We start from the raw sequence: 10,407 nt of genomic DNA, 5'->3' as shown, positions 1-10,407 counted from the left end.
GTTGCTGGAAGAGTGGAGCTGGAAGAGTGGTTGTAGGAAGAGTGGTTGTAGGAAGAGGGGTTGCTGGAAGAGTGGTTGTAGGAAGAGTGGAGCTGGAAGAGTGGAGCTGGAAGAGTGGTTGCTGGAAGAGTGGAGCTGGAAGAGTGGTTGTAGGAAGAGTGGTTGCTGGAAGAGTGGAGCTGGAAGAGTGGTTGTAGGAAGAGTGATTATAGGAAGAGTGGTTGCTGGAAGAGTGGTTGTAGGAAGAGTGGAGCTGGAAGAGTGGTTGCTGGAAGAGTGGAGCTGGAAGAGTGGTTGCTGGAAGAGTGGAGCTGGAAGAGTGGTAGTAGGAAGAGTGGTTGCTGGAAGAGTGGAGCTGGAAGAGTGGTTGTAGGAAGAGTGGAGGTGGAAGAGTGGAGGTGGAAGAGTGGTTGCTGGAAGAGTGGAGGTGGAAGAGTGGTTGCTGGAAGAGTGGAGCTGGAAGAGTGGTTGTAGGAAGAGTGGAAGAGTGGAGCTGTAAGAGTGGTTGCTGGAAGAGTGGAGCTGGAAGAGTGGTTGTAGGAAGAGTGGTAGAGTGGAGCTGGAAGAGTGGAGGTGGAAGAGTGGTTGCTGGAAGAGTGGTTGTAGGAAGAGTGGAGGTGGAAGAGTGGTTGCTGGAAGAGTGGAGCTGGAAGAGTGGTTGTAGGAAGAGTGGAAGAGTGGAGCTGTAAGAGTGGTTGCTGGAAGAGTGGAGCTGGAAGAGTGGTTGTAGGAAGAGTGGAGCTGGAAGAGTGGAGCTGGAAGAGTGGTTGTAGGAAGAGTGGAGCTGGAAGAGTGGTTGCTGGAAGAGGGGGTTGTAGGATTAGTGGTTGCTGGAAGAGTGGAGCTGGAAGAGTGGTTGTAGGATTAGTGGTTGCTGGAAGAGTGGAGCTGGAAGAGTGGTTGCTGCAAGAGTGGAGCTGGAAGAGTGGAGGTGGAAGAGTGGTTGCTGGAAGAGTGGAGGTGGAAGAGTGGAGCTGGAAGAGTGGGGCTGGAAGAGTGGTTGTAGGAAGAGTGGAGCTGGAAGAGTGGAGCTGGAAGAGTGGAGCTGGAAGAGTGGGGCTGGAAGAGTGGTTGTAGGAAGAGTGGAGCTGGAAGAGTGGAGCTGGAAGAGCAGACAGACAGAGCAACATATCAGCACACAGACAGACAGAGCAACATATCAGCACACAGACAGACAGAGCAACATATCAGCACACAGACAGACAGAGCAACATATCAGCACACAGACAGACAGAGCAACATATCAGCACACAGACAGACAGAGCAACATATCAGCACGCAGACAGACAGAACAACATATCAGCACACAGACAGACAGAGCAACATATCAGCACACAGACAGACAGAGCAACATATCAGCACACAGACAGACAGAGCAACATATCAGCACACAGACAGACAGAGCAACATATCAGCACGCAGACAGACAGAGCAACATATCAGCACGCAGACAGACAGAGCAACATATCAGCACACAGACAGACAGAGCAACATATCAGCACACAGACAGACAGAGCAACATATCAGCACACAGACAGACAGAGCAACATATCAGCACACAGACAGACAGAGCAACATATCAGCACACAGACAGACAGAGCAACATATCAGCACACAGACAGACAGAGCAACATATCAGCACACAGACAGACAGAGCAACATATCAGCACGCAGACAGACAGAACAACATATCAGCACACAGACAGACAGAGCAACATATCAGCACACAGACAGACAGAGCAACATATCAGCACACAGACAGACAGAGCAACATATCAGCACACAGACAGACAGAGCAACATATCAGCACACAGACAGACAGAGCAACATATCAGCACGCAGACAGACAGAGCAACATATCAGCACGCAGACAGACAGAGCAACATATCAGCACACAGACAGACAGAGCAACATATCAGCACACAGACAGACAGAGCAACATATCAGCACGCAGACAGACAGAGCAACATATCAGCACACAGACAGACAGAGCAACATATCAGCACACAGACAGACAGAGCAACATATCAGCACACAGACAGACAGAGCAACATATCAGCACGCAGACAGACAGAGCAACATATCAGCACGCAGACAGACAGAGCAACATATCAGCACACAGACAGACAGAGCAACATATCAGCACACAGACAGACAGAGCAACATATCAGCACGCAGACGGACAGAGCAACATATCAGCACACAGACAGACAGAGCAACATATCAGCACACAGACAGACAGAGCAACATATCAGCACACAGACGGACAGAGCAACATATCAGCACACAGACAGACAGAGCAACATATCAGCACACAGACAGACAGAGCAACATAGGACTGTTTTTCTCCCCTGACACACAGACATCTGGCTCAGTAACATCAGTTGTCCTCTTTGTGAGGAACATGCAGGCTGTTTTTCTCCCCTGACACACAGACATCTGGCTCAGTAACATCAGTTGTCCTCTTTGTGAGGAACATGCAGGCTGTTTTTCTCCCCTGACACACAGACATCTGGCTCAGTAACATCAGTTGTCCTCTTTGTGAGGAACATGCAGGCTGTTTTTCTCCCCTGACACACAGACATCTGGCTCAGTAACATCAGTTGTCCTCTTTGTGAGGAACATAGGGCTGTTTTTCTCCCCTGACACACAGACATCTGGCTCAGTAACATCAGTTGTCCTCTTTGTGAGGAACATGCAGGCTGTTTTTCTCCCCTGACACACAGACATCTGGCTCAGTAACATCAGTTGTCCTCTTTGTGAGGAACATAGGGCTGTTTTTCTCCCCTGACACACAGACATCTGGCTCAGTAACATCAGTTGTCCTCTTTGTGAGGAACATGCAGGCTGTTTGTTTATCACATTGAGATGCAAACATGAGTCACTGAGTCACTGAGTAATTTACACTACCGTTCAAAAGTTCAGGGCCACGTACAAATGTCCTTGTTTTTGAAAGAAAAGCACATTTTTGGTCAATTTAAAGTAACATCAAATTTATCCGATTTTTATTGTTAGAAGCAAATGGCTTTGTGCACTTCACCAGACAGAGGTTGCTCTCTGCTTTTGAGATGAAACAATGTGTGGTTGAATTTATTCTGCCGCTGTGTCTTCTTATTGTCTCGGCCTTTAGGCCTGTTTATCACAGTGGCAAGGCCTTTAGGCCTGTTTATCACAGTGGCAAGGCCTTTAGGCCTGTTTATCACAGTGGCAAGGCCTTTAGGCCTGTTTATCAGTGGCAAGGCCTTTAGGCCTGTTTATCAGTGGCAAGGCCTTTAGGCCTGTTTATCACAGTGGCAAGGCCTTTAGGCCTGTTTATCAGTGGCAAGGCCTTTAGGCCTGTTTATCACAGTGGCAAGGCCTTTAGGCCTGTTTTATCACAGTGGCAAGGCCTTTAGGCTGTTATCAGTGGCAAGGCCTTTAGGCCTGTTATCACAGTGGCAAGGCCTTTAGGCCTGTTTATCACAGTGGCAAGGCCTTTAGGCCTGTTTATCAGTGGCAAGGCCTTTAGGCCTGTTTATCAAGGTGGCAAGGCCTTTAGGCCTGTTTATCAGTGGCAAGGCCTTTAGGCCTGTTTATCAGTGGCAAGGCCTTTAGGCCTGTTTATCACAGTGGCAAGGCCTTTAGGCCTGTTTATCACAGTGGCAAGGCCTTTAGGCCTGTTTATCACAGTGGCAAGGTCTTTAGGCCTGTTTATCACAGTGCAAGGCCTTTAGGCCTGTTTATCACAGTGGCAAGGCCTTTAGGCCTGTTTATTAGTGGCAAGGCCATTAGGCCTGTTTATCACAGTGGCAAAGGCCTTTAGGCCTGTTTATCAGTGGCAAGGCCTTTAGGCCTGTTTATCACAGTGGCAAGGCCTTTAGGCCTGTTTATTAGTGGCAAGGCCATTAGGCCTGTTTATCACAGTGGCAAGGCCTTTAGGCCTGTTTATCAGTGGCAAGGCCTTTAGGCCTGTTTATCACAGTGGCAAGGCCGTAGGCCTGTTTATCAGTGGCAAGGCCTTTAGGCCTGTTTATCACAGTGGCAAGGCCTTTAGGCCTGTTTATCAGTGGCAAGGCCTTTAGGCCTGTTTATCAGTGGCAAGGCCTTTAGGCCTGTTTATCACAGTGGCAAGGCCTTTAGGCCTGTTTATCACAGTGGCAAGGCCTTTAGGCCTGTTTATCAGTGGCAAGGCCTTTAGGCCTGTTTATCAAGGTGGCAAGGCCTTTAGGCCTGTTTATCACAGTGGCAAAGCCTTTAGGCCTGTTTATCACAGTGGCAAGGCCTTTAGGCCTGTTTATCAGTGGCAAGGCCTTTAGGCCTGTTTATCACAGTGGCAAGGCCTTTAGGCCTGTTTATTCACAGTGGCAAGGCCTTTAGGCCTGTTTATCAGTGGCAAGGCCTTTAGGCCTGTTTATCACAGTGGCAAGGCCTTTAGGTCTGTTATCAGTGGCAAGGCCTTTAGGCCTGTTTATCACAGTGGCAAGGCCTTTAGGCCTGTTTATCACAGTGGCAAGGCCTTTAGGTCTGTTTATCAGTGGCAAGGCCTTTAGGCCTGTTTATCACAGTGGCAAGGCCTTAGGCCTGTTTATCACAGTGGCAAGGCCTTTAGGCCTGTTTATCACAGTGGCAAGGCCTTTAGGCCTGTTTATCACAGTGGCAAGGCCTTTAGGCCTGTTTATCAGTGGCAAGGCCTTTAGGCCTGTTTATCACAGTGGCAAGGCCTTTAGGTCTGTTTATCAGTGGCAAGGCCTTTAGGCCTGTTTATCACAGTGGCAAGGCCTTTAGGCCTGGTATCACAGTGGCAAGGCCTTTAGGCCTGTTTATCAAAGTGGCAAGGCCTTTAGGCCTGTTTATTAGTGGCAAGGCCTTTAGGCCTGTTTAATCACAGTGGCAAGGCCTTTAGGCCTGTTTATTAGTGGCAAGGACTTTAGGCCTGTTTATCACAGTGGCAAGGCCTTTAGGCCTGTTTATCACAGTGGCAAGGCCTTTAGGCCTGTTTATCAGTGGCAAGGCCTTTAGGCCTGTTTATCAGTGGCAAGGCCTTTAGGCTGTTTATTAGTGGCAAGGCCTTTAGGCCTGTTTATCACAGTGGCAAGGCCTTTAGGCCTGTTTTATCACAGTGGCAAGGCCTTTAGGCCTGTTTATCAGTGGCAAGGCCTTTAGGCCTGGTTATCACAGTGGCAAGGCCTTTAGGCCTGTTTATCACAGTGGCAAGGCTTTAGGCCTGTTTATTCAGTGGCAAGGCCTTTAGGCCTGTTTATCAGTGGCAAGGCCATTAGGCCTGTTTATCAGTGGCAAGGCCTTTAGGCCTGTTTATCAGTGGCAAGGCCTTTAGGCCTGTTTATCACAGTGGCAAGGCCTTTAGGCCTGTTTATCACAGTGGCAAGGCCTTTAGGCCTGTTTATCAGTGGCAAGGCCTTTAGGTCTGTTTATCACAGTGGCAAGGCCTTTAGGCCTGTTTATCAGTGGCAAGGCCTTTAGGCCTGTTTTATCAGTGGCAAGGCCATTAGGCCTGTTTATCAGTGGCAAGGCCTTTAGGCCTGTTTATCAGTGGCAAGGCCTTTAGGCCTGTTTATCACAGTGGCAAGGCCTTTAGGCCTGTTTATCACAGTGGCAAGGCCTTTAGGCCTGTTTATCAGTGGCAAGGCCTTTAGGTCTGTTTATCACAGTGGCAAGGCCTTTAGGCCTGTTTATCAGTGGCAAGGCCTTTAGGTCTGTTTATCACAGTGGCAAGGCCTTTAGGCCTGTTTATCACAGTGGCAAGGCCTTTAGGCCTGTTTATTAGTGGCAAGGCCTTTAGGCCTGTTTAATCACAGTGGCAAGGCCTTTAGGCCTGTTTATTAGTGGCAAGGCCTTTAGGCCTGTTTATCACAGTGGCAAGGCCTTTAGGCCTGTTTATCAGTGGCAAGGCCTTTAGGCCTGTTTATCACAAGTGGCAAGGCCTTTAGGCCTGTTTATCAGTGGCAAGGCCTTTAGGCCTGTTTATTAGTGGCAAGGCCTTTAGGCCTGTTTATCACAGTGGCAAGGCCTTTAGGCCTGTTTATCACAGGTGGCAAGGCCTTTAGGCCTGTTTATCAGTGGCAAGGCCTTTAGGCCTGTTTATCAGTGGCAAGGCCTTTAGGCCTGTTTATCACAGTGGCAAGGCCTTTAGGCCTGTTTATCAGTGCAAGGCCTTTAGGCCTGTTTATCACAGTGGCAAGGCCTTTAGGCCTGTTTATCACCGTGGCAAGGCCTTTAGGCCTTTAGCCTGTTATCAGTGGCAAGGCCTTTAGGCCTGTTTATCACAGTGGCAAGGCCTTTATGCCTGTTTATCACAGTGGCAAGGCCTTTAGGCCTGTTTATCACAGTGGCAAGGCCTTTAGGCCTGTTTATCAGTGGCAAGGCCTTTAGGCCTGTTATCACAGTGGCAAGGCCCTTTAGGCCTGTTTATCACAGTGGCAAGGCCTTTAGGCCTGTTTATCACAGTGGCAAGGCCTTTAGGCCTGTTTATCACAGTGGCACGGCCTTTAGGCATGTTATCAGTGGCAAGGCCTTTAGGCCTGTTTATCAGTGGCAAGGCCTTTAGGCCCTGTTTATCACAGTGGCAAGGCCTTTAGGCCTGTTTATCACAGTGGCAAGGCCTTTAGGCCTGTTTATCAGTGGCAAGGCCTTTAGGCCTGTTTATCAGTGGCAAGGCCTTTAGGCCTGTTTATCAGTGGCAAGGCCTTTAGGCCTGTTTATCACAGTGGCAAGGCCTTTAGGCCTGTTTATCAGTGGCAAGGCCTTTAGGCCTGTTTATCACAGTGGCAAGGCCTTTAGGCCTGTTTATCACAGTGGCAAGGCCTTTAGGCCTGTTTATCAGTGGCAAGGCCCTTTAGGCCTGTTTATCACAGTGGCAGGCCTTTATGCCTGTTATCACAGTGGCAAGGCCTTTAGGCCTGTTTATCACAGTGGCAAGGCCTTTAGGCCTGTTTATCAGTGGCAAGGCCCTTAGGCCTGTTTATCAGTGGCAAGGCCTTTAGGCCTGTTTATCACAGTGGCAGGCCTTTAGGCCTGTTTATCAGTGGCAAGGCCTTTAGGCCTGTTTATCACAGTGGCAAGGCCTTTAGGCCTGTTTATCACAGTGGCAAGGCCTTTAGGTCTGTTATCAGTGGCAAGGCCTTTAGGCCTGTTTATCACAGTGGCAAGGCCTTTAGGCCTGTTTATCACAGTGGCAAGGCCTTTAGGCCTTTTTATCACAGTGGCAAGGCTTTAGGCCTGTTATCCACGTGGCAAGGCCTTTAGGCCTGTTTATCACAGTGGCAAGGCCTTTTGGCTGTTTATCACAGTGGCAAGGCCTTCAGGCCTGTTTATCAGTGGCAAGGCCTTTAGGCCTGTTTATCACAGTGGCAAGGCCTTTAGGCCTGTTTATCACAGTGGCAAGGCCTTTAGGCCTGTTTATCACAGTGGCAAGGCCTTAGCCTGTTTATCAGTGGCAAGGCCTTTAGGCCTGTTTATCAGTGGCAAGGCCTTTAGGCCTGTTTATCACAGTGGCAAGGCCTTTAGGTCTGTTTATCAGTGGCAAGGCCTTTAGGCCTGTTTATCACAGTGGCAAGGCCTTTAGGCCTGTTTATCACAGTGGCAAGGCCTTTAGGTCTGTTTATCAGTGGCAAGGCCTTTAGGCCTGTTTATCACAGTGGCAAGGCCTTTAGGCCTGTTTATCACAGTGGCAAGGCCTTTAGGCCTGTTTATCACCGTGGCAAGGCCTTTAGGCCTGTTTATCAGTGGCAAGGCCTTAGTCTGTTTATCACAGTGGCAAGGCCTTTAGGCCTGTTTATCACAGTGGCAAGGCCTTTAGGCCTGTTCATCAGTGGCAAGGCCTTAGGCCTGTTAATCACAGTGGCAAGGCCTTTAGCCTGTTTATTAGTGGCAAGGCCTTTAGGCCTGTTTGAATCAACAGTGGCAAGGCCTTTAGGCCTGTTTAATCACAGTGGCAAGGCCTTTAGGCCTGTTTACACAGTGGCAAGGCCTTTAGGCCTGTTTATCAGTGGCAAGCCTTTAGGCCTGTTTATCAGTGGCAAGGCCTTTAGGCCCTGGTTTATCACAGTGGCAAGGCCTTTAGGCCTGTTTATCAGTGGCAAGGCCTTTAGGCCTGTTTATCACAGTGGCAAGGCCTTTAGGCCCTGTTTATCACAGTGGCAAGGCCTTTAGGCCTGTTTATCAGTGGCAAGGCCTTTAGCCTGTTTATCACAGTGGCAAGGCCTTTAGGCCTGTTTATCACAGTGGCAAGGCTTTAGGCCTGTTTATCCAGTGGCAAGGCCTTTAGGCGTTTATCACAGTGGCAAGGCCTTTAGGCCTGTTTATCAGTGGCAAGGCCTTTAGGCCTGTTTATTCACAGTGGCAAGGCCTTTAGGCCTGTTATCAAGTGGCAAGGCCTTTAGGCCTGTTTATCAGTGGCAAGGCCTTTAGGCCTGTTTATCACAGTGGCAAGGCCTTTAGGCCTGTTATCAGTGGCAAGGCCTTTACGCCTTGTTATCACATTGGCAAGGCCTTAGGCCTGTTTATCACAGTGGCAAGGCCTTTAGGCCTGTTATCAGTGGCAAGGCCTTTAGGCCTGTTTATCAGTGGCAAGGCCTTTAGGCCTGTTTATCACAGTGGCAAGGCCTTTAGGCCTGTTTATCACAGTGGCAAGGCCTTTAGGCCTGTTTATCACAGTGGCAAGGCCTTTAGGCCTGTTTATCACAGTGGCAAGGCCTTTAGGCCTGTTTATCAGTGGCAAGGCCTTTAGGCCTGTTTATCACAGTGGCAAGGCCTTTAGGCCTGTTTATCACAGTGGCAAGGCCTTTAGGCCTGTTTATCAGTGGCAAGGCCTTTAGGCCTGTTTATCAGTGGCAAGGCCTTTAGGCCTGTTTATCACAGTGGCAAGGCCTTTAGGCCTGTTTATCACAGTGGCAAGGCCTTTAGGCCTGTTTATCACAGTGGCAAGGCCTTTAGGCCTGTTTATCAGTGGCAAGGCCTTTAGGCCTGTTTATCAGTGGCAAGGCCTTTAGGCCTGTTTATCACAGTGGCAAGGCCTTTAGGCCTGTTTATCAGTGGCAAGGCCTTTAGGCCTGTTTATCACAGTGGCAAGGCCTTTAGGCCTGTTTATCAGTGGCAAGGCCTTTAGGCCTGTTTATCACAGTGGCAAGGCCTTTAGGCCTGTTTATCACAGTGGCAAGGCCTTTAGGCCTGTTTATCAGTGGCAAGGCCTTTAGGCCTGTTTATCACAGTGGCAAGGCCTTTAGGCCTGTTTATCACAGTGGCAAGGCCTTTAGGCCTTTTTATCACAGTGGCAAGGCCTTTAGGCCTGTTTATCACAGTGGCAAGGCCTTTAGGCCTGTTTATCACAGTGGCAAGGCCTTTAGGCCTGTTTATCACAGTGGCAAGGCCTTTAGGCCTGGTTATCAGTGGCAAGGCCTTTAGGCCTGTTTATCACAGTGGCAAGGCCTTTAGGCCTGTTTATCACAGTGGCAAGGCCTTTAGGCCTGTTTATCAGTGGCAAGGCCTTTAGGCCTGTTTATCACAGTGGCAAGGCCTTCAGGCCTGTTTATCAGTGGCAAGGCCTTTAGGCCTGTTTATCACAGTGGCAAGGCCTTTAGGCCTGTTTATCAGTGGCAAGGCCTTTAGGCCTGTTTATCAGTGGCAAGGCCTTTAGGCCTGTTTATCACAGTGGCAAGGCCTTTAGGCCTGTTTATCAGTGGCAAGGCCTTTAGGCCTGTTTATCACAGTGGCAAGGCCTTTAGGTCTGTTTATCAGTGGCAAGGCCTTTAGGCCTGTTTATCACAGTGGCAAGGCCTTTAGGCCTGTTTATCACAGTGGCAAGGCCTTTAGGCCTGTTTATCAGTGGCAAGGCCTTTAGGCCTGTTTATCACAGTGGCAAGGCCTTCAGGCCTGTTTATCAGTGGCAAGGCCTTTAGGCCTGTTTATCACAGTGGCAAGGCCTTTAGGCCTGTTTATCAGTGGCAAGGCCTTTAGGCCTGTTTATCAGTGGCAAGGCCTTTAGGCCTGTTTATCACAGTGGCAAGGCCTTTAGGCCTGTTTATCAGTGGCAAGGCCTTTAGGCCTGTTTATCACAGTGGCAAGGCCTTTAGGCCTGTTTATCAGTGGCAAGGCCTTTAGGCCTGTTTATCACAGTGGCAAGGCCTTTAGGCCTGTTTATCACAGTGGCAAGGCCTTTAGGCCTGTTTATCAGTGGCAAGGCCTTTAGGCCTGTTTATCACAGTGGCAAGGCCTTTAGGCCTGTTTATCACAGTGGCAAGGCCTTTAGGCCTGTTTATCACAGTGGCAAGGCCTTTAGGCCTGTTTATCACAGTGGCAAGGCCTTTAGGCCTGTTTATCAGTGGCAAGGCCTTTAGGCCTGGTTATCACAGTGGCAAGGCCTTTAGGCCTGTTTATCACAGTGGCAAGGCCTTTAGGCCTGTTTATCAGTGG

Source organism: Oncorhynchus kisutch, unplaced genomic scaffold, assembly GCF_002021735.2.
Source record: "Oncorhynchus kisutch isolate 150728-3 unplaced genomic scaffold, Okis_V2 Okis01b-Okis20b_hom, whole genome shotgun sequence".
Classification (NCBI taxonomy): domain Eukaryota; kingdom Metazoa; phylum Chordata; class Actinopteri; order Salmoniformes; family Salmonidae; genus Oncorhynchus; species Oncorhynchus kisutch.
This window is presented reverse-complemented; position numbering follows the sequence as displayed.